Raw genomic sequence first — 24,040 nt, forward strand, 5'->3', positions numbered from 1 at the left:
TTGTTTATCCATTAAAACATTTTAGGCATATAATGTTGAATGCATATTGATGTGCTTTCTTCATATGAAATCTATTTAAAAAATCAGCCAAAAGGTCGAAAAACGTTGTCTGTAAAAAGTCAATGTAAAAAATCTATAAGATGATACTTTTAGCACTTTGGAAGATTCTAAAACTAAGAATTGACTTGTAAAATAAAAATTCCTGATTATTTGTCTGTACTTTTTGAATTCATTAAAGATTTTTAGAGAAGAAAAATGCATCGGAAAGAAAAAATAATCATAATGTTAAACTTTGTAAAGTTCTTATAGCTTTAATGTAATTTAAAAAAAAAAAAAAAGAGTGTGCATTACTTAAGTTTTGGGGGTATATCTCAGTGGCAGAGCATTTGACTGCAGATTAAGTGGTCCTTGGTTCAACTCCGAGTGCCCCCTGAAGATAAATCTTTTTAAACCAAATAATTCTTGCTTTATTACTTGTTTATCCATTAAAACATTTTAGGCATATAATGTTGAATGCATATTGATGTGCTTTCTTCATATGAAATCTATTTAAAAAATCAGCCAAAAGGTCGAAAAACGTTGTCTGTAAAAAGTCAATGTAAAAAATCTATAAGATGATACTTTTAGCACTTTGGAAGATTCTAAAACTAAGAATTGACTTGTAAAATAAAAATTCCTGATTATTTGTCTGTACTTTTTGAATTCATTAAAGATTTTTAGAGAAGAAAAATGCATCGGAAAGAAAAAATAATCACAATGTAAAACTTTGTAAAGTTCTTATAGCTTTAATGTAATTTAAAAAAAAAAAAAAAAGAGTGTGCATTACTTAAGCTTTTGGGGTATAGCTCAGTGGCAGAGCATTTGACTGCACATCAAGAGGTCCTTGGTTCAACTCCGAGTGCCTCCTGAAGCTAATTCTTTTTAAACCAAATAATTCTAGCTTTATTACTTGTTTATCCATTAAAACATTTTAGGCATATAATGTTGAATGCATATTGATGTGCTTTCTTCATATGAAATCTATTTAAAAAATCAGCCAAAAGGTCGAAAAACGTTGTCTGTAAAAAGTCAATGTAAAAAATCTATAAGATGATACTTTTAGCACTTTGGAAGATTCTAAAACTAAGAATGGACTTGTAAAATAAAAATTCCTGATTATTTGTCTGTACTTTTTGAATTCATTAAAGATTTTTAGAGAAGAAAAATGCATCGGAAAGAAAAAATAATCACAATGTAAAACTTTGTAAAGTTCTTATAGCTTTAATGTAATTTAAAAAAAAAAAAAAAAGAGTGTGCATTACTTAAGTTTTGGGGGTATATCTCAGTGGCAGAGCATTTGTCTGCAGATTAAGTGGTCCTTGGTTCAACTCCGAGTGCCCCCTGAAGATAAATCTTTTTAAACCAAATAATTCTTGCTTTATTACTTGTTTATCCATTAAAACATTTTAGGCATATAATGTTGAATGCATATTGATGTGCTTTCTTCATATGAAATCTATTTAAAAAATCAGCCAAAAGGTCGAAAAACGTTGTCTGTAAAAAGTCAATGTAAAAAATCTATAAGATGATACTTTTAGCACTTTGGAAGATTCTAAAACTAAGAATGGACTTGTAAAATAAAAATTCCTGATTATTTGTCTGTACTTTTTGAATTCATTAAAGATTTTTAGAGAAGAAAAATGCATCGGAAAGAAAAAATAATCACAATGTAAAACTTTGTAAAGTTCTTATAGCTTTAATATAATTTAAAAAAAAAAAAAAAAAGAGGGTGCATTACTTAAATTTTGGGGGTATAGCTCAGTGGCAGAGCATTTGACTGCAGATCAAAAGGTCCTTGGTTCAACTCCGAGTGCCCCCTGAAGATAAATCTTTTTAAACCAAATAATTCTAGCTTTATTACTTGTTTATCCATTAAAACATTTTAGGCATATAACGTTGAATGTATATTGATGTGCTTTCTTCATATGAAATCTATTTAAAAAATCAGCCAAAAGGTCGAAAAACGTCTGTAAAAAGTCAATGTAAAAAATCTATAAGATGATACTTTTAGCACTTTGGAAGACTCTAAAACTAAGAATTGACTTGTAAAATAAAAATTCCTGATTATTTGTCTGTACTTTTTGAATTCATTAAAGATTTTTAGAGAAGAAAAATGCAACGGAAAGAAAAAATAATCACAATGTAAAGCTTGGTAAAGTTCTTATAGCTTTAATGTAATTTAAAAAAAAAAAAAAGTGAGCATTACTTAAGTTTTGGGGGTATATCTCAGTGGCAGAGCATTTAACTGCAGATTAAGAGGTCCTTGGTTCAACTCCGAGTGCCCACTGAAGATAAATCTTTTTAAACCAAATATTTCTTGCTTTATTACTTGTTTATCCATTAAAACATTTTAGGCATATAACGTTGAATGCATATTGATGTGCTTTCTTCATATGAAATCTATTTAAAAAATCAGCCAAAAGGTCGAAAAACGTTGTCTGTGAAAAGTCAATGTTAAAAATCTATAAGATGATACTTTTAGCACTTTGGAAGACTCTAAAACTAAGAATTGACTTGTAAAATAAAAATTCCTGATTATTTGTCTGTACTTTTTGAATTCATTAAAGATTTTTAGAGAAGAAAAATGCATCGGAAAGAAAAAATAATCACAATGTAATGCTTTGTAAAGTTCTTATAGCTTTAATGTAATTTAAAAAAAAAAAAAGAAAGAGTGCACATTGCTTAAGTTTTGGGGGTATATCTCAGTGGCAGAGCATTTGACTGCAGATTAAGTGGTCCTTGGTTCAACTCCGAGTGCCCCCTGAAGATAAATCTTTTTAAACCAAATAATTCTTGCTTTATTACTTGTTTATCCATTAAAACATTTTAGGCATATAATGTTGAATGCATATTGATGTGCTTTCTTCATATGAAATCTATTTAAAAAATCAGCCAAAAGGTCGAAAAACGTTGTCTGTAAAAAGTCAATGTAAAAAATCTATAAGATGATACTTTTAGCACTTTGGAAGACTCTAAAACTAAGAATTGACTTGTAAAATAAAAATTCCTGATTATTTGTCTGTACTTTTTGAATTCATTAAAGATTTTTAGAGAAGAAAAATGCATCGGAAAGAAAAAATAATCACAAGTTAAAACTTTGTAAAGTTCTTATAGCTTTAATGTAATTTAAAAAAAAAAAAAAAAGAGTGTGCATTACTTAAGTTTTTGGGGTATAGCTCAGTGGCAGAGCATTTGACTGCAGATCAAGAGGTCCTTGGTTCAACTCCGAGTGCCTCCTGAAGCTAATTCTTTTTAAACCAAATAATTCTAGCTTTATCACTTGTTTATCCATTAAAACATTTTAGGCATATAACGTTGAATGCATATTGATGTGCTTTCTTCATATGAAATCTATTTAAAAAATCAGCCAAAAGGTCGAAAAACGTTGTCTGTAAAAAGTCAATGTAAAAAATCTATAAGATGATACTTTTAGCACTTTGGAAGACTCTAAAACTAAGAATTGACTTGTAAAATAAAAATTCCTGATTATTTGTCTGTACCTTTTGAATTCATTAAAGATTTTTAGAGAAGAAAAATGCATCGGAAAGAAAAAATAATCACAATGTAAAACTTTGTAAAGTTCTTATAGCTTTAATGTAATTAAAAAAAAAAAAAAAGAGTGTGCATTACTTAAGTTTTGGGGGTATATCTCAGTGGCAGAGCATTTGACTGCAGACTAAGAGGTCCTTGGTTCAACTCCAAGTGCACCCTGAAGATAAATCTTTTTAAACCAAATAATTCTTGCTTTATTACTTGTTTACCCATTAAAACATTTTAGGCATATAACGTTGAATGCATATTGATGTGCTTTCTTCATATGAAATCTATTTAAAAAATCAGCCAAAAGGTCGAAAAACGTTGTCTGTGAAAAGTCAATGTAAAAAATCTATAAGATGATACTTTTAGCACTTTGGAAGACTCTAAAACTAAGAATTGACTTGTAAAATAAAAATTCCTGATTATTTGTCTGTACTTTTTGAATTCATTAAAGATTTTTAGAGAAGAAAAATGCATCGAAAAGAAAAAATAATCACAATGTAAAGCTTTGTAAAGTTCTTATAGCTTTAATGTAATTTAAAAAAAAAAAAAAAAGAGTGCACATTACTTAAGTTTTGGGGGTATATCTCAGTGGCAGAGCATTTGACTGCAGATTAAGTGGTCCTTGGTTCAACTCCGAGTGCCCCCTGAAGATAAATCTTTTTAAACCAAATAATTCTTGCTTTATTACTTGTTTATCCATTAAAACATTTTAGGCATATAATGTTGAATGCATATTGATGTGCTTTCTTCATATGAAATCTATTTAAAAAATCAGCCAAAAGGTCGAAAAACGTTGTCTGTGAAAAGTCAATGTAAAAAATCTATAAGATGATACTTTTAGCACTTTGGAAGACTCTAAAACTAAGAATTGACTTGTAAAATAAAAATTCCTGATTATTTGTCTGTACTTTTTGAATTCATTAAAGATTTTTAGAGAAGAAAAATGCATCGGAAAGAAAAAATAATCACAATGTAAAACTTTGTAAAGTTCTTATAGCTTTAATGTAATTTAAAAAAAAAAAAAAAAGAGTGTGCATTACTTAAGTTTTGGGGGTATATCTCAGTGGCAGAGCATTTGACTGCAGATTAAGTGGTCCTTGGTTCAACTCCGAGTGCCCCCTTAAGATAAATCTTTTTAAACCAAATAATTCTTGCTTTTTTACTTGTTTATCCATTAAAACATTTTAGGCATATAATGTTGAATGCATATTGATGTGCTTTCTTCATATGAAATCTATTTAAAAAATCAGCCAAAAGGTCGAAAAACGTTGTCTGTAAAAAGTCAATGTAAAAAATCTATAAGATGATACTTTTAGCACTTTGGAAGATTCTAAAACTAAGAATTGACTTGTAAAATAAAAATTCCTGATTATTTGTCTGTACTTTTTGAATTCATTAAAGATTTTTAGAGAAGAAAAATGCATCGGAAAGAAAAAATAATCATAATGTAAAACTTTGTAAAGTTCTTATAGCTTTAATGTAATTTAAAAAAAAAAAAAAAGAGTGTGCATTACTTAAGTTTTGGGGGTATATCTCAGTGGCAGAGCATTTGACTGCAGATTAAGTGGTCCTTGGTTCAACTCCGAGTGCCCCCTGAAGATAAATCTTTTTAAACCAAATAATTCTTGCTTTATTACTTGTTTATCCATTAAAACATTTTAGGCATATAATGTTGAATGCATATTGATGTGCTTTCTTCATATGAAATCTATTTAAAAAATCAGCCAAAAGGTCGAAAAACGTTGTCTGTAAAAAGTCAATGTAAAAAATCTATAAGATGATACTTTTAGCACTTTGGAAGATTCTAAAACTAAGAATTGACTTGTAAAATAAAAATTCCTGATTATTTGTCTGTACTTTTTGAATTCATTAAAGATTTTTAGAGAAGAAAAATGCATCGGAAAGAAAAAATAATCACAATGTAAAACTTTGTAAAGTTCTTATAGCTTTAATGTAATTTAAAAAAAAAAAAAAAGAGTGTGCATTACTTAAGTTTTTGGGGTATAGCTCAGTGGCAGAGCATTTGACTGCAGATCAAGAGGTCCTTGGTTCAACTCCGAGTGCCTCCTGAAGCTAATTCTTTTTAAACCAAATAATTCTTGCTTTATTACTTGTTTACCCATTAAAACATTTTAGGCATATAACGTTGAATGCATATTGATGTGCTTTCTTCATATGAAATCTATTTAAAAAATCAGCCAAAAGGTCGAAAAACGTTGTCTGTGAAAAGTCAATGTAAAAAATCTATAAGATGATACTTTTAGCACTTTGGAAGACTCTAAAACTAAGAATTGACTTGTAAAATAAAAATTCCTGATTATTTGTCTGTACTTTTTGAATTCATTAAAGATTTTTAGAGAAGAAAAATGCATCGAAAAGAAAAAATAATCACAATGTAAAGCTTTGTAAAGTTCTTATAGCTTTAAAGTAATTTAAAAAAAAAAAAAAAGAGTGTACATTACTTAAGTTTTGGGGGTATATCTCAGTGGCAGAGCATTTGACTGCAGATTAAGTGGTCCTTGGTTCAACTCCGAGTGCCCCCTGAAGATAAATCTTTTTAAACCAAATAATTCTTGCTTTATTACTTGTTTATCCATTAAAACATTTTAGGCATATAATGTTGAATGCATATTGATGTGCTTTCTTCATATGAAATCTATTTAAAAAATCAGCCAAAAGGTCGAAAAACGTTGTCTGTAAAAAGTCAATGTAAAAAATCTATAAGATGATACTTTTAGCACTTTGGAAGATTCTAAAACTAAGAATGGACTTGTAAAATAAAAATTCCTGATTATTTGTCTGTACTTTTTGAATTCATTAAAGATTTTTAGAGAAGAAAAATGCATCGGAAAGAAAAAATAATCACAATGTAAAACTTTGTAAAGTTCTTATAGCTTTAATATAATTTAAAAAAAAAAAAAAAAAGAGGGTGCATTACTTAAATTTTGGGGGTATAGCTCAGTGGCAGAGCATTTGACTGCAAATCAAAAGGTCCTTGGTTCAACTCCGAGTGCCCCCTGAAGATAAATCTTTTTAAACCAAATAATTCTAGCTTTATTACTTGTTTATCCATTAAAACATTTTAGGCATATAACGTTGAATGCATATTGATGTGCTTTCTTCATATGAAATCTATTTAAAAAATCAGCCAAAAGGTCGAAAAACGTCTGTAAAAAGTCAATGTAAAAAATCTATAAGATGATACTTTTAGCACTTTGGAAGACTCTAAAACTAAGAATTGACTTGTAAAATAAAAATTCCTGATTATTTGTCTGTACTTTTTGAATTCATTAAAGATTTTTAGAGAAGAAAAATGCAACGGAAAGAAAAAATAATCACAATGTAAAGCTTGGTAAAGTTCTTATAGCTTTAATGTAATTTAAAAAAAAAAAAAAGTGAGCATTACTTAAGTTTTGGGGGTATATCTCAGTGGCAGAGCATTTAACTGCAGATTAAGAGGTCCTTGGTTCAACTCTGAGTGCCCACTGAAGATAAATCTTTTTAAACCAAATATTTCTTGCTTTATTACTTGTTTATCCATTAAAACATTTTAGGCATATAACGTTGAATGCATATTGATGTGCTTTCTTCATATGAAATCTATTTAAAAAATCAGCCAAAAGGTCGAAAAACGTTGTCTGTGAAAAGTCAATGTTAAAAATCTATAAGATGATACTTTTAGCACTTTGGAAGACTCTAAAACTAAGAATTGACTTGTAAAATAAAAATTCCTGATTATTTGTCTGTACTTTTTGAATTCATTAAAGATTTTTAGAGAAGAAAAATGCATCGGAAAGAAAAAATAATCACAATGTAATGCTTTGTAAAGTTCTTATAGCTTTAATGTAATTTAAAAAAAAAAAAAAAAAGAGTGCACATTGCTTAAGTTTTGGGGGTATATCTCAGTGGCAGAGCATTTGACTGCAGATTAAGTGGTCCTTGGTTCAACTCCGAGTGCCCACTGAAGATAAATCTTTTTAAACCAAATAATTCTTGCTTTATTACTTGTTTATCCATTAAAACATTTTAGGCATATAATGTTGAATGCATATTGATGTGCTTTCTTCATATGAAATCTATTTAAAAAATCAGCCAAAAGGTCGAAAAACGTTGTCTGTAAAAAGTCAATGTAAAAAATCTATAAGATGATACTTTTAGCACTTTGGAAGACTCTAAAACTAAGAATTGACTTGTAAAATAAAAATTCCTGATTATTTGTCTGTACTTTTTGAATTCATTAAAGATTTTTAGAGAAGAAAAATGCATCGGAAAGAAAAAATAATCACAAGTTAAAACTTTGTAAAGTTCTTATAGCTTTAATGTAATTTAAAAAAAAAAAAAAAAGAGTGTGCATTACTTAAGTTTTTGGGGTATAGCTCAGTGGCAGAGCATTTGACTGCAGATCAAGAGGTCCTTGGTTCAACTCCGAGTGCCTCCTGAAGCTAATTCTTTTTAAACCAAATAATTCTAGCTTTATCACTTGTTTATCCATTAAAACATTTTAGGCATATAACGTTGAATGCATATTGATGTGCTTTCTTCATATGAAATCTATTTAAAAAATCAGCCAAAAGGTCGAAAAACGTTGTCTGTAAAAAGTCAATGTAAAAAATCTATAAGATGATACTTTTAGCACTTTGGAAGACTCTAAAACTAAGAATTGACTTGTAAAATAAAAATTCCTGATTATTTGTCTGTACCTTTTGAATTCATTAAAGATTTTTAGAGAAGAAAAATGCATCGGAAAGAAAAAATAATCACAATGTAAAACTTTGTAAAGTTCTTATAGCTTTAATGTAATTAAAAAAAAAAAAAAAGAGTGTGCATTACTTAAGTTTTGGGGGTATATCTCAGTGGCAGAGCATTTGACTGCAGACTAAGAGGTCCTTGGTTCAACTCCAAGTGCACCCTGAAGATAAATCTTTTTAAACCAAATAATTCTTGCTTTATTACTTGTTTACCCATTAAAACATTTTAGGCATATAACGTTGAATGCATATTGATGTGCTTTCTTCATATGAAATCTATTTAAAAAATCAGCCAAAAGGTCGAAAAACGTTGTCTGTGAAAAGTCAATGTAAAAAATCTATAAGATGATACTTTTAGCACTTTGGAAGACTCTAAAACTAAGAATTGACTTGTAAAATAAAAATTCCTGATTATTTGTCTGTACTTTTTGAATTCATTAAAGATTTTTAGAGAAGAAAAATGCATCGAAAAGAAAAAATAATCACAATGTAAAGCTTTGTAAAGTTCTTATAGCTTTAATGTAATTTAAAAAAAAAAAAAAAAGAGTGTACATTACTTAAGTTTTGGGGGTATATCTCAGTGGCAGAGCATTTGACTGCAGATTAAGTGGTCCTTGGTTCAACTCCGAGTGCCCCCTGAAGATAAATCTTTTTAAACCAAATAATTCTTGCTTTATTACTTGTTTATCCATTAAAACATTTTAGGCATATAATGTTGAATGCATATTGATGTGCTTTCTTCATATGAAATCTATTTAAAAAATCAGCCAAAAGGTCGAAAAACGTTGTCTGTGAAAAGTCAATGTAAAAAATCTATAAGATGATACTTTTAGCACTTTGGAAGACTCTAAAACTAAGAATTGACTTGTAAAATAAAAATTCCTGATTATTTGTCTGTACTTTTTGAATTCATTAAAGATTTTTAGAGAAGAAAAATGCATCGGAAAGAAAAAATAATCACAATGTAAAACTTTGTAAAGTTCTTATAGCTTTAATGTAATTTAAAAAAAAAAAAAAAAGAGTGTGCATTACTTAAGTTTTGGGGGTATATCTCAGTGGCAGAGCATTTGACTGCAGATTAAGTGGTCCTTGGTTCAACTCCGAGTGCCCCCTTAAGATAAATCTTTTTAAACCAAATAATTCTTGCTTTTTTACTTGTTTATCCATTAAAACATTTTAGGCATATAATGTTGAATGCATATTGATGTGCTTTCTTCATATGAAATCTATTTAAAAAATCAGCCAAAAGGTCGAAAAACGTTGTCTGTAAAAAGTCAATGTAAAAAATCTATAAGATGATACTTTTAGCACTTTGGAAGATTCTAAAACTAAGAATTGACTTGTAAAATAAAAATTCCTGATTATTTGTCTGTACTTTTTGAATTCATTAAAGATTTTTAGAGAAGAAAAATGCATCGGAAAGAAAAAATAATCATAATGTAAAACTTTGTAAAGTTCTTATAGCTTTAATGTAATTTAAAAAAAAAAAAAAAGAGTGTGCATTACTTAAGTTTTGGGGGTATATCTCAGTGGCAGAGCATTTGACTGCAGATTAAGTGGTCCTTGGTTCAACTCCGAGTGCCCCCTGAAGATAAATCTTTTTAAACCAAATAATTCTTGCTTTATTACTTGTTTATCCATTAAAACATTTTAGGCATATAATGTTGAATGCATATTGATGTGCTTTCTTCATATGAAATCTATTTAAAAAATCAGCCAAAAGGTCGAAAAACGTTGTCTGTAAAAAGTCAATGTAAAAAATCTATAAGATGATACTTTTAGCACTTTGGAAGATTCTAAAACTAAGAATTGACTTGTAAAATAAAAATTCCTGATTATTTGTCTGTACTTTTTGAATTCATTAAAGATTTTTAGAGAAGAAAAATGCATCGGAAAGAAAAAATAATCACAATGTAAAACTTTGTAAAGTTCTTATAGCTTTAATGTAATTTAAAAAAAAAAAAAAAAGAGTGTGCATTACTTAAGTTTTTGGGGTATAGCTCAGTGGCAGAGCATTTGACTGCAGATCAAGAGGTCCTTGGTTCAACTCCGAGTGCCTCCTGAAGCTAATTCTTTTTAAACCAAATAATTCTTGCTTTATTACTTGTTTACCCATTAAAACATTTTAGGCATATAACGTTGAATGCATATTGATGTGCTTTCTTCATATGAAATCTATTTAAAAAATCAGCCAAAAGGTCGAAAAACGTTGTCTGTGAAAAGTCAATGTAAAAAATCTATAAGATGATACTTTTAGCACTTTGGAAGACTCTAAAACTAAGAATTGACTTGTAAAATAAAAATTCCTGATTATTTGTCTGTACTTTTTGAATTCATTAAAGATTTTTAGAGAAGAAAAATGCATCGAAAAGAAAAAATAATCACAATGTAAAGCTTTGTAAAGTTCTTATAGCTTTAAAGTAATTTAAAAAAAAAAAAAGAGTGTACATTACTTAAGTTTTGGGGGTATATCTCAGTGGCAGAGCATTTGACTGCAGATTAAGTGGTCCTTGGTTCAACTCCGAGTGCCCCCTGAAGATAAATCTTTTTAAACCAAATAATTCTTGCTTTATTACTTGTTTATCCATTAAAACATTTTAGGCATATAATGTTGAATGCATATTGATGTGCTTTCTTCATATGAAATCTATTTAAAAAATCAGCCAAAAGGTCGAAAAACGTTGTCTGTGAAAAGTCAATGTAAAAAATCTATAAGATGATACTTTTAGCACTTTGGAAGACTCTAAAACTAAGAATTGACTTGTAAAATAAAAATTCCTGATTATTTGTCTGTACTTTTTGAATTCATTAAAGATTTTTAGAGAAGAAAAATGCATCGGAAAGAAAAAATAATCACAATGTAAAACTTTGTAAAGTTCTTATAGCTTTAATGTAATTTAAAAAAAAAAAAAAAAGAGTGTGCATTACTTAAGTTTTGGGGGTATATCTCAGTGGCAGAGCATTTGACTGCAGATTAAGTGGTCCTTGGTTCAACTCCGAGTGCCCCCTTAAGATAAATCTTTTTAAACCAAATAATTCTTGCTTTTTTACTTGTTTATCCATTAAAACATTTTAGGCATATAATGTTGAATGCATATTGATGTGCTTTCTTCATATGAAATCTATTTAAAAAATCAGCCAAAAGGTCGAAAAACGTTGTCTGTAAAAAGTCAATGTAAAAAATCTATAAGATGATACTTTTAGCACTTTGGAAGATTCTAAAACTAAGAATTGACTTGTAAAATAAAAATTCCTGATTATTTGTCTGTACTTTTTGAATTCATTAAAGATTTTTAGAGAAGAAAAATGCATCGGAAAGAAAAAATAATCATAATGTAAAACTTTGTAAAGTTCTTATAGCTTTAATGTAATTTAAAAAAAAAAAAAAAGAGTGTGCATTACTTAAGTTTTGGGGGTATATCTCAGTGGCAGAGCATTTGACTGCAGATTAAGTGGTCCTTGGTTCAACTCCGAGTGCCCCCTGAAGATAAATCTTTTTAAACCAAAATAATTCTTGCTTTATTACTTGTTTATCCATTAAAACATTTTAGGCATATAATGTTGAATGCATATTGATGTGCTTTCTTCATATGAAATCTATTTAAAAAATCAGCCAAAAGGTCGAAAAGCGTTGTCTGTAAAAAGTCAATGTAAAAAATCTATAAGATGATACTTTTAGCACTTTGGAAGATTCTAAAACTAAGAATTGACTTGTAAAATAAAAATTCCTGATTATTTGTCTGTACTTTTTGAATTCATTAAAGATTTTTAGAGAAGAAAAATGCATCGGAAAGAAAAAATAATCACAATGTAAAACTTTGTAAAGTTCTTATAGCTTTAATGTAATTTAAAAAAAAAAAAAAAAGAGTGTGCATTACTTAAGCTTTTGGGGTATAGCTCAGTGGCAGAGCATTTGACTGCACATCAAGAGGTCCTTGGTTCAACTCCGAGTGCCTCCTGAAGCTAATTCTTTTTAAACCAAATAATTCTAGCTTTATTACTTGTTTATCCATTAAAACATTTTAGGCATATAATGTTGAATGCATATTGATGTGCTTTCTTCATATGAAATCTATTTAAAAAATCAGCCAAAAGGTCGAAAAACGTTGTCTGTAAAAAGTCAATGTAAAAAATCTATAAGATGATACTTTTAGCACTTTGGAAGATTCTAAAACTAAGAATGGACTTGTAAAATAAAAATTCCTGATTATTTGTCTGTACTTTTTGAATTCATTAAAGATTTTTAGAGAAGAAAAATGCATCGGAAAGAAAAAATAATCACAATGTAAAACTTTGTAAAGTTCTTATAGCTTTAATGTAATTTAAAAAAAAAAAAAAAAGAGTGTGCATTACTTAAGTTTTGGGGGTATATCTCAGTGGCAGAGCATTTGTCTGCAGATTAAGTGGTCCTTGGTTCAACTCCGAGTGCCCCCTGAAGATAAATCTTTTTAAACCAAATAATTCTAGCTTTATTACTTGTTTATCCATTAAAACATTTTAGGCATATAACGTTGAATGCATATTGATGTGCTTTCTTCATATGAAATCTATTTAAAAAATCAGCCAAAAGGTCGAAAAACGTCTGTAAAAAGTCAATGTAAAAAATCTATAAGATGATACTTTTAGCACTTTGGAAGACTCTAAAACTAAGAATTGACTTGTAAAATAAAAATTCCTGATTATTTGTCTGTACTTTTTGAATTCATTAAAGATTTTTAGAGAAGAAAAATGCAACGGAAAGAAAAAATAATCACAATGTAAAGCTTGGTAAAGTTCTTATAGCTTTAATGTAATTTAAAAAAAAAAAAGTGAGCATTACTTAAGTTTTGGGGGTATATCTCAGTGGCAGAGCATTTAACTGCAGATTAAGAGGTCCTTGGTTCAACTCCGAGTGCCCACTGAAGATAAATCTTTTTAAACCAAATATTTCTTGCTTTATTACTTGTTTATCCATTAAAACATTTTAGGCATATAACGTTGAATGCATATTGATGTGCTTTCTTCATATGAAATCTATTTAAAAAATCAGCCAAAAGGTCGAAAAACGTTGTCTGTGAAAAGTCAATGTTAAAAATCTATAAGATGATACTTTTAGCACTTTGGAAGACTCTAAAACTAAGAATTGACTTGTAAAATAAAAATTCCTGATTATTTGTCTGTACTTTTTGAATTCATTAAAGATTTTTAGAGAAGAAAAATGCATCGGAAAGAAAAAATAATCACAATGTAAAGCTTTGTAAAGTTCTTATAGCTTTAATGTAATTTAAAAAAAAAAAAAAAAGAGTGTGCATTACTTAAGTTTTGGGGGTATAGCTCAGTGGCAGAGCATTTGACTGCAGATCAAGAAGTCCTTGGTTCAACTCCAAGTGCACCCTGACGATAAATCTTTTTAAACCAAATAATTCTTGCTTTATTACTTGTTTATCCATTAATACATTTTAGGCATATAACGTTGAATGTATATTGATGTGCTTTCTTCATATGAAATCTATTTAAAAAATCAGCCAAAAGGTCGAAAAACGTTGTCTGTGAAAAGTCAATGTAAAAAATCTATAAGATGATACTTTTAGCACTTTGGAAGACTCTAAAACTAAGAATTGACTTGTAAAATAAAAATTCCTAATTATTTGTCTGTACTTTTTGAATTCATTAAAGATTTTAGAGAAGAAAAATGCATCGGAAAGAAAAAATAATCACAATGTAATGCTTTGTAAAGTTCTTATAGCTTTAATGTAATTTAAAAAAAAAAAAAAAAAGAGTGCACATTGCTTAAGTTTTGGGGGTATATCTCAGTGGCAGAGCATTTGACTGCAGATTAAGTGGTCCTTGGTTCAACTCCGAGTGCACCCTGAAGATAAATCTTTTTAAACCAAATAATTCTTGCTTTATTACTTGTTTATCCATTAAAACATTTTAGGCATATAATGTTGAATGCATATTGATGTGCTTTCTTCATATGAAATCTATTTAAAAAATCAGCCAAAAGGTCGAAAAACGTTGTCTGTAAAAAGTCAATGTAAAAAATCTATAAGATGATACTTTTAGCACTTTGGAAGACTCTAAAACTAAGAATTGACTTGTAAAATAAAAATTCCTGATTATTTGTCTGTACTTTTTGAATTCATTAAAGATTTTTAGAGAAGAAAAATGCATCGGAAAGAAAAAATAATCACAATGTAAAACTTTGTAAAGTTCTTATAGCTTTAATGTAATTTAAAAAAAAAAAAAAAAGAGTGTGCATTACTTAAGCTTTTGGGGTATAGCTCAGTGGCAGAGCATTTGACTGCAGATCAAGAGGTCCTTGGTTCAACTCCGAGTGCCTCCTGAAGCTAATTCTTTTTAAACCAAATAATTCTAGCTTTATTACTTGTTTATCCATTAAAACATTTTAGGCATATAACGTTGAATGCATATTGATGTGCTTTCTTCATATGAAATCTATTTAAAAAATCAGCCAAAAGGTCGAAAAACGTTGTCTGTAAAAAGTCAATGTAAAAAATCTATAAGATGATACTTTTAGCACTTTGGAAGACTCTAAAACTAAGAATTGACTTGTAAAATAAAAATTCCTGATTATTTGTCTGTACCTTTTGAATTCATTAAAGATTTTTAGAGAAGAAAAATGCATCGGAAAGAAAAAATAATCACAATGTAAAACTTTGTAAAGTTCTTATAGCTTTAATGTAATTAAAAAAAAAAAAAAGAGTGTGCATTACTTAAGTTTTGGGGGTATATCTCAGTGGCAGAGCATTTGACTGCAGACTAAGAGGTCCTTGTTTCAACTCCAAGTGCACCCTGAAGATAAATCTTTTTAAACCAAATAATTCTTGCTTTATTACTTGTTTACCCATTAAAACATTTTAGGCATATAACGTTGAATGCATATTGATGTGCTTTCTTCATATGAAATCTATTTAAAAAATCAGCCAAAAGGTCGAAAAACGTTGTCTGTGAAAAGTCAATGTAAAAAATCTATAAGATGATACTTTTAGCACTTTGGAAGACTCTAAAACTAAGAATTGACTTGTAAAATAAAAATTCCTGATTATTTGTCTGTACTTTTTGAATTCATTAAAGATTTTTAGAGAAGAAAAATGCATCGAAAAGAAAAAATAATCACAATGTAAAGCTTTGTAAAGTTCTTATAGCTTTAATGAAATTTAAAAAAAAAAAAAAGTGAGCATTACTTAAGTTTTGGGGGTATATCTCAGTGGCAGAGCATTTAACTGCAGATTAAGAGGTCCTTGGTTCAACTCCGAGCGCCCACTGAAGATAAATCTTTTTAAACCAAATATTTCTTGCTTTATTACTTGTTTATCCATTAAAACATTTTAGGCATATAACGTTGAATGCATATAGATGTGCTTTCTTCATATGAAATCTATTTAAAAAATCAGCCAAAAGGTCGAAAAACGTTGTCTGTGAAAAGTCAATGTTAAAAATCTATAAGATGAAACTTTTAGCACTTTGGAAGACTCTAAAACTAAGAATTGACTTGTAAAATAAAAATTCCTGATTATTTGTCTGTACTTTTTGAATTCATTAAAGATTTTTAGAGAAGAAAAATGCATCGGAAAGAAAAAATAATCACAATGTAAAGCTTTGTAAAGTTCTTATAGCTTTAATGTAATTTAAAAAAAAAATAAAATAAAAAAAGTGTGCATTACTTAAGTTTTGGGGGTATAGCTCAGTGGCAGAGCATTTGACTGCAGATTAAGAGGTCCTTGGTTCAACTCCGAGTGCCACCTGAAGATAAACCTTTTTAAACCAAATAATTCTAGCTTTATTAATTGTTTATCCATTAAAACATTTTAGGCATATAACGTTGAATGCATATTGATGTGCTTTCTTCATATGAAATCTATTTAAAAAATCAGCCAAAAGGTCGAAAAACGTTGTCTGTAAAAAGTCAATGTAAAAAATCTATAAGATGATACTTTTAGCACTTTGGAAGACTGTAAAACTAAGAATTGACTTGTAAAATAAAAATGTAAAACTTTGTAAAGTTCTTATAGCTTTAATGTAATTTAAAAAAAAAAAAAGAGTGTCCATTACTTAAGTTTTGGGGGTATAGCTCAGTGGCAGAGCATTTGACTGCAGATCAAGAGGTCCTTGGTTCAACTCCGAGTGCCCCCTGAAGATAAATCTTTTTAAACCAAATAATCCTTGCTTTTTTACTTGTTTATCCATTAAAACATTTTAGGCATATAATGTTGAATGCATATTGATGTGCTTTCTTCATATGAAATCTATTTAAAAAATCAGCCAAAAGGTCAAAAAACATTGTAAAAAGTCAATGTAAAAAATCTATAAGATGATACTTTTAGCACTTTGGAAAACTCTAAAACTAAGAATTGACTTGTAAAATAAAAATTCCTTATTATTTGTCTGTACTTTTTGAATTCATTAAAGATTTTTAGAGAAGAAAAATGCATCGGAAAGAAAAAATAATCACAATGTAAAGCTTTGTAAAGTTCTTATAGCTTTAATGTAATTAAAAAAAAAAAAAAAAGAGTGTGCAGTACTTAAGTTTTGGGGGTATAGCTCAGTGGCAGAGCATTTGACTGCAGATTAAGAGGTCCTTGGTTCAACTCTGAGTGCCCCCTGAAGATAAAGCTTTTTAAACCAAATAATTCTAGCTTTATTACTTGTTTATCCATTAAAACATTTTAGGCATATAACGTTGAATGCATATTGATGAGCTTTCTTCATATGAAATCTATTTAAAAAATCAGCCAAAAGGTCGAAAAACGTTGTCTGTAAAAAGTCAATGTAAAAAATCTATAAGATGATACTTTTAGCACATTGGAAGACTCTAAAACTAAGAATTGACTTGTAAAGTAAAAATTCCTGATTATTTGTCTGTACTTTTTGAATTCATTAAAGATTTTTAGAGAAGAAAAATGCATCGGAAAGAAAAAATAATCACAATGTAAAGCTTTGTAAAGTTCTTATAGCTTTAATGTAATTAAAAAAAAAAAAAAAGAGTGTGCAGTACTTAAGTTTTGGGGGTATATCTCAGTGGCAGAGCATTTGACTGCAGATCAAGAGGTCTTTGGTTCAACTCCAAGTGCCCCCTGAAGATAAATCTTTTTAAACCAAATAATTCTTGCTTTATTACTTGTTTATCCATTAAAATATTTTAGGCATATAACGTTGAATGCATTTTGATGTGCTTTCTTCATATGAAATCTATTTAAATAATCAGCCAAAAGGTCAAAAAACGTTGTCTGTAAAAAGTCAATGTAAAAAATCTATAAGATGATACTTTTAGCACTTTGGAAGACTCTAAAACTAAGAATTGACTTGTAAAATAAAAATTCCTGATTATTTGTCTGTACTTTTTGAATTCATTAAAGATTTTTAGAGAAGAAAAATGCATCGGAAAGAAAAAATAATCACAATGTAAAGCTTTGTAAAGTTCTTATAGCTTTAATGTAATTAAAAAAAAAAAAAAAAATAGTGTGCATTACTTAAGTTTTGGGGGTATAGCTCAGTGGCAGAGCATTTGACTGCAGATTAAGAAGTTCTTGGTTCAACTCCAAGTGCCCCCTGAAGTAAAATCTTTTAAACCAAATAATTCTTGCTTTATTACTTGTTTATCCATTAAAACATTTTAGGCATATAACGTTGAATGCATATTGATGTGCTTTCTTCATATGAAATCTATTTAAAAAATCAGCCAAAAGGTCGAAAAACATTGTCTGTAAAAAGTCAATGTAAAAAATCTATAAGATGATACTTTTAGCACTTTGGAAGACTCTAAAACTAAGAATTGACTTGTAAAATAAAAATTCCTGATTATTTGTCTGTACTTTTTGAATTCATTAAAGATTTTTAGAGAAGAAAAATGCATCGGAAAGAAAAAATAATCACAATGTAAAACTTTGTAAAGTTCTTATAGCTTTAATGTAATTAAAAAAAAAAAAAAAAGAGTGTGCAGTACTTAAGTTTTGGGGGTATATCTCAGTGGCAGAGCATTTGACTGCAGATCAAGAGGTCTTTGGTTCAACTCCAAGTGCCCCCTGAAGATAAATCTTTTTAAACCAAATAATTCTTGCTTTATTACTTGTTTATCCATTAAAATATTTTAGGCATATAACGTTGAATGCATTTTGATGTGCTTTCTTCATATGAAATCTATTTAAAAAATCAGCCAAAAGGTCAAAAAACGTTGTCTGTAAAAAGTCAATGTAAAAAATCTATAAGATGATACTTTTAGCACTTTGGAAGACTCTAAAACTAAGAATTGACTTGTAAAATAAAAATTCCTGATTATTTGTCTGTACTTTTTGAATTCATTAAAGATTTTTAGAGAAGAAAAATGCATCGGAAAGAAAAAATAATCACAATGTAAAGCTTTGTAAAGTTCTTATAGCTTTAATGTAATTAAAAAAAAAAAAAAAAATAGTGTGCATTACTTAAGTTTTGGGGGTATAGCTCAGTGGCAGAGCATTTGACTGCAGATTAAGAGGTCCTTGGTTCAACTCCGAGTGCCCCCTGAAGATAAACCTTTTTAAGCCAAATAATTCTAGCTTTATTAATTGTTTATCCATTAAAAAATTTTAGGCATATAACGTTGAATGCATATTGATGTGCTTTCTTCATATGAAATCTATTTAAAAAATCAGCCAAAAGGTCGAAAAACGTTGTCTGTAAAAAGTCAATGTAAAAAATCTATAAGATGATACTTTTAGCACTTTGGAAGACTGTAAAACTAAGATTTGACTTGTAAAATAAAAATGTAAAACTTTGTAAAGTTCTTATAGCTTTAATGTAATTTAAAAAAAAAAAAAGAGTGTTCATTACTTAAGTTTTGGGGGTATAGCTCAGTGGCAGAGCATTTGACTGCAGATCAAGAGGTCCTTGGTTCAACTCCGAGTGCCCCCTGAAGATAAATCTTTTTAAACCAAATAATCCTTTCTTTTTTACTTGTTTATCCATTAAAACATTTTAGGCATATAATGTTGAATGCATATTGATGTGCTTTCTTCATATGAAATCTATTTAAAAAATCAGCCAAAAGGTCGAAAAACGTTGTCTGTAAAAAGTCAATGTAAAAAATCTATAAGATGATACTTTTAGCACATTGGAAGACTCTAAAACTAAGAATTGACTTGTAAAGTAAAAATTCCTGATTATTTGTCTGTACTTTTTGAATTCATTAAAGATTTTTAGAGAAGAAAAATGCATCGGAAAGAAAAAATAATCACAATGTAAAGCTTTGTAAAGTTCTTATAGCTTTAATGTAATTAAAAAAAAAAAAAAAAAGAGTGTGCAGTGCTTAAGTTTTGGGGGTATAGCTCAGTGGCAGAGCATTTGACTGCAGATTAAGAGGTCCTTGGTTCAACTCTGAGTGCCCCCTGAAGATAAATCTTTTTAAACCAAATAATTCTTGCTTTATTACTTGTTTATCCATTAAAACATTTTAGGCATATAACGTTGAATGCATATTGATGTGCTTTCTTCATATGAAATCTATTTAAAAAATCAGCGAAAAGGTCGAAAAACGTTGTCTGTAAAAAGTCAATGTAAAAAATCTATAAGATGATACTTTTAGCACTTTGGAGGACTCTAAAACTAAGAATTGACTTGTAAAATAAAAATTCCTTATTATTTGTCTGTACTTTTTGAATTCATTAATGATTTTTAGAGAAGAAAAATGCATCGGAAAGAAAAAATAATCACAATGTAAAGCTTTGTAAAGTTCTTATAGCTTTAATGTAATTTAAAAAAAAAAGAGTGTGCATTACTTAAGTTTTGGGGGTATATCTCAGTGGCAGAGCATTTGACTGCAGATTGAGAAGTCCTTGGTTCAACTCCGAGTGCCCCCTGAAGATAAAACTTTTTAAACCAAATAATTCTTGCTTTATTACTTGTTTATCCATTAAAACATTTTAGGCATATAACGTTGAATGCATATTGATGTGCTTTCTTCATATGAAATCTATTTAAAAAATCAGCCAAAAGGTCGAAAAACGTTGTCTGTAAAAAGTCAATGTAAAAAATCTATAAAATGATACTTTTAGCACTTTGGAAGACTCTAAAACTAAGAATTGACTTGTAAAATAAAAATTCCTTATTATTTGTCTGTACTTTTTGAATTCATTAAAGATTTTTAGAGAAGAAAAATGCATCGGAAAGAAAAAATAATCACAATGTAAAACTTTGTAAAGTTCTTATAGCTTTAATGTAATTTAAAAAAAATAAATAAAAGAGTGTGCAGCACTTAAGTTTTCGGGGTATAGCTCAGTGGCAGAGCATTTGACTGCAGATCAAGAGGTCCTTGGTTCAACTCCGAGTGCTACCTGAAGATAAATCTTTTTAAACCAAATAATCCTTGCTTTATTACTTGTTTATCCATTAAAACATTTTAGGCATATAACGTTGAATGCATATTGATGTGCTTTCTTCATATGAAATCTATTTAAAAAATCAGCCAAAAGGTCGAAAAACGTTGTCTGTAAAAAGTCAATGTAAAAAATCTATAAGATGATACTTTTAGCACTTTGGAAGACTCTAAAACTAAAAATTGACTTGTAAAATAAAAATTCCTGATTATTTGTCTGTACTTTTTGAATTCATTAAAGATTTTTAAAGAAGAAAAATGCATCGGAAAGAAAAAATAATCACAATGTAAAACTTTGTAAAGTTCTTATAGCTTTAATGTAATTTAAAAAAAAAAAAAAAGAGTGTGCATTACTTAAGTTTTGGGGGTATAGCTCAGTGGCAGAGCATTTGACTGCAGATTAAGATGTCCGTGGTTCAACTCCGAGTGCCCCCTGAAGATAAAACTTTTTAAACCAAATAATTCTTGCTTTATTACTTGTTTATCCATTAAAACATTTTAGGCATATAACGTTGAATGCATATTGATGTGCTTTCTTCATATGAAATCTATTTAAAAAATCAGCCAAATGGTCGAAAAACGTTGTCTGTAAAAAGTCAATGTGAAAAATCTATAAGATGATACTTTTAGCACTTTGGATGACTCAAAAACTAAGAATTGACTTGTAAAATAAAAATTCCTGATTATTTGTCTGTACTTTTTGAATTCATTAAAGATTTTTAGAGAAGAAAAATGCATCGGAAAGAAAAAATAATCACAATGTAAAGCTTTGTAAAGTTCTTATAGCTTTAATGTAATTTAAAAAAAAAAAAAAAGAGTATGCATTACTTAAGTTTTGGGGGTATAGCTCAGTGGCAGAGCATTTGACTGCAGATTAAGAAGTCCTTGGTTCAACTCCGAGTGTCCCCTGAAAATAAATCATTTTAAACCAAATAATTCTTGCTTTATTACTTGTTCATCCATTAAAACATTTTAGGCATAAAACGTTGAATGCATATTGATGTGCTTTCTTCATATGAAATCAATTTAAAAAATCAGCCAAAAGGTCAAAAAACTTTGTCTGTAAAAAGTCAATGTAAAAAATCTATAAGATGATACTTTTAGCACTTTGGAAGACTCTAAAACTAAGAATTGACTTGTAAAATAAAAATTCCTGATTATTTGTCTGTACTTTTTGAATTCATTAAAGATTTTTAGAGAAGAAAAATGCATCGGAAAGAAAAAATAATCACAATGTAAAACTTTGTAAAGTTCTTATAGCTTTAATCTAATTTAAAAAAAAAAAAAAAGAGTGTGCAGTTCTTAAGTTTTGGGGGTATAGCTCAGTGGCAGAGCATTTGACTGCAGAACAAGAGGTCCTTGGTTCAACTCCAAGTGCCCCCTGAAGATAAATCTTTTTAAACCAAATAATTCTAGCTTTATTACTTGTTTATCCATTAAAACATTTTAGGCATATAACGTTGAATGCATATTGATGTGCTTTCTTCATATGAAATCTATTTAAAAATCAGCCAAAAGGTCGAAAAACGTTGTCTGTAAAAAGTCAATGTAAAAAATCTATAAGATGATACTTTTAGCACTTTGTAAGACTTTAAAACTAAGAATTGACTTGTAAAATAAAAATTCCTGATTATTTGTCTGTACTTTTTGAATTCATTAAAGATTTTTAGAGAAGAAAAATGCATCGGAAAGAAAAAATAATCACAATGTAAAACTTTGTAAAGTTCTTATAGCTTTAATGTAATTTAAAAAAAAAAAAAAAGAGTGTGCAGTTCTTAAGTTTTGGGGGTATAGCTCAGTGGCAGAGCATTTGACTGCATATCAAGAAGTCATTGGTTCAACTCCAAATGCCCCCTGAAGATAACTCTTTTTAAACCAAATAATTCTTGCTTTATTACTTGTTTATCCATTAAAACATTTTAGGCATATAACGTTGAATGCATATTGATGTGCTTTCTTCATATGAAATCTATTTAAAAAATCAGCCAAATGGTCGAAAAACGTTGTTTGTAAAAAGTCAATGTGAAAAATCTATAAGATGATACTTTTAGCACTTTGGATGACTCTAAAACTAAGAATTGACTTGTAAAATAAAAATTCCTGATTATTTGTCTGTACTTTTTGAATTCATTAAAGATTTTTAGAGAAGAAAAATGCATCGGAAAGAAAAAGTAATCACAATGTTAAGCTTTGTAAAGTTCTTATAGCTTTAATGTAATTTAAAAAAAAAAAAAAGGATATGCATTACTTAAGTTTTGGGGGTATAGCTCAGTGGCAGAGCATTTGACTGCAGATTAAGAAGTCCTTGGTTCAACTCCGAGTGTCCCCTGAAAATAAATCATTTTAAACCCAATAATTCTTGCTTTATCACTTGTTTATCCATTAAAAGATTTTAGGCATATAACGTTGAATGCATATTGATGTGCTTTCTTCATATGAAATCTATTTAAAAAATCAGCCAAAAGGTCGAAAAACGTTGTCTGTAAAAAGTCAATGTAAAAAATCTATAAGATGATACTTTTAGCACTTTGGAAGACTCTAAAACTAAGAATTGACTTGTAAAATAAAAATTCCTGATTATTTGTCTGTACTTTTTGAATTCATTAAAGATTTTTAGAGAAGAAAAATGCATCGGAAAGAAAAAATAATCACAATGTAAAGCTTTGTAAAGTTCTTATAGCTTTAATGTAATTTAAAAAAAAAAAAATGAGTGTGCATTACTTAAGATTTGGGGGTATAGCTCAGTGGCAGAGCATTTGACTGCAGATTAAGAAGTCCTTGGTTCAACTTCAAGTGTCCCCTGAAGATAAATCTTTTTAAACCAAATAATCCTTGCTTTATTACTTGTTTATCCATTAAAACATTTTAGGCATATAACGTTGAATGCATATTGATGTGCTTTCTGCATATGAAATCTATTTAAAAAATCAGCCAAAAGGTCGAAAAACATTGTCTGTAAAAAGTCAATGTAAAAAATCTATAAGATGATACTTTTAGCACTTTGGAAGACTCTAAAACTAAGAATTGACTTGTAAAATAAAAATTCCTGATTATTTGTCTGTACTTTTTGAATTCATTAAAGATTTTTAGAGAAGAAAAATGCATCGGAAAGAAAAAATAATCACAATGTAAAATTTTGTAAAGTTCTTATAGCTTTAATGTAATTGAAAAAAAAAAAAAAGAGTGTGCAGTACTTAAGTTTTGGGGGTATAGCTCAGTGGCAGAGCATTTGACTGCAGATCAAGAGGTCCTTGGTTCACCTCCAAGTGCCCCCTGAAGGTAAATCTTTTTAACCCAAATAATTGTTGCTTTATTACTTGTTTATCCATTAAAATATTTTAGGCATATAACGTTGAATGCATAT

The 24,040-nt window shown here is 28.7% G+C and overlaps 5 non-coding genes across 5 annotated transcripts; all 5 read left to right on the forward strand.

Moving 5' to 3' along the window:
* Nucleotides 1-1,786: 1,786 nt before the first annotated feature.
* Nucleotides 1,787-1,858, forward strand: TRNAC-GCA (transfer RNA cysteine (anticodon GCA)). Its single transcript has one exon. It is a non-coding gene; the product is annotated as a tRNA-Cys (tRNA).
* A 4,668-nt stretch (nucleotides 1,859-6,526) lies between these two features.
* TRNAC-GCA (transfer RNA cysteine (anticodon GCA)) lies at nucleotides 6,527-6,598 on the forward strand. Its single transcript has one exon. It is a non-coding gene; the product is annotated as a tRNA-Cys (tRNA).
* Nucleotides 6,599-16,391: 9,793 nt separating this feature from the next.
* On the forward strand, nucleotides 16,392-16,463 carry TRNAC-GCA (transfer RNA cysteine (anticodon GCA)). Its single transcript has one exon. It is a non-coding gene; the product is annotated as a tRNA-Cys (tRNA).
* Nucleotides 16,464-18,757: 2,294 nt separating this feature from the next.
* On the forward strand, nucleotides 18,758-18,829 carry TRNAC-GCA (transfer RNA cysteine (anticodon GCA)). Its single transcript has one exon. It is a non-coding gene; the product is annotated as a tRNA-Cys (tRNA).
* Nucleotides 18,830-19,145: 316 nt separating this feature from the next.
* Nucleotides 19,146-19,217, forward strand: TRNAC-GCA (transfer RNA cysteine (anticodon GCA)). The gene has a single exon. It is a non-coding gene; the product is annotated as a tRNA-Cys (tRNA).
* Nucleotides 19,218-24,040: the final 4,823 nt, after the last annotated feature.

Source organism: Phyllobates terribilis, unplaced genomic scaffold (genome assembly GCF_046119375.1).
Source record: "Phyllobates terribilis strain yellow unplaced genomic scaffold, ASM4611937v1 Scaffold_1__5_contigs__length_1240528914, whole genome shotgun sequence".
NCBI classification, from domain to species: domain Eukaryota; kingdom Metazoa; phylum Chordata; class Amphibia; order Anura; family Dendrobatidae; genus Phyllobates; species Phyllobates terribilis.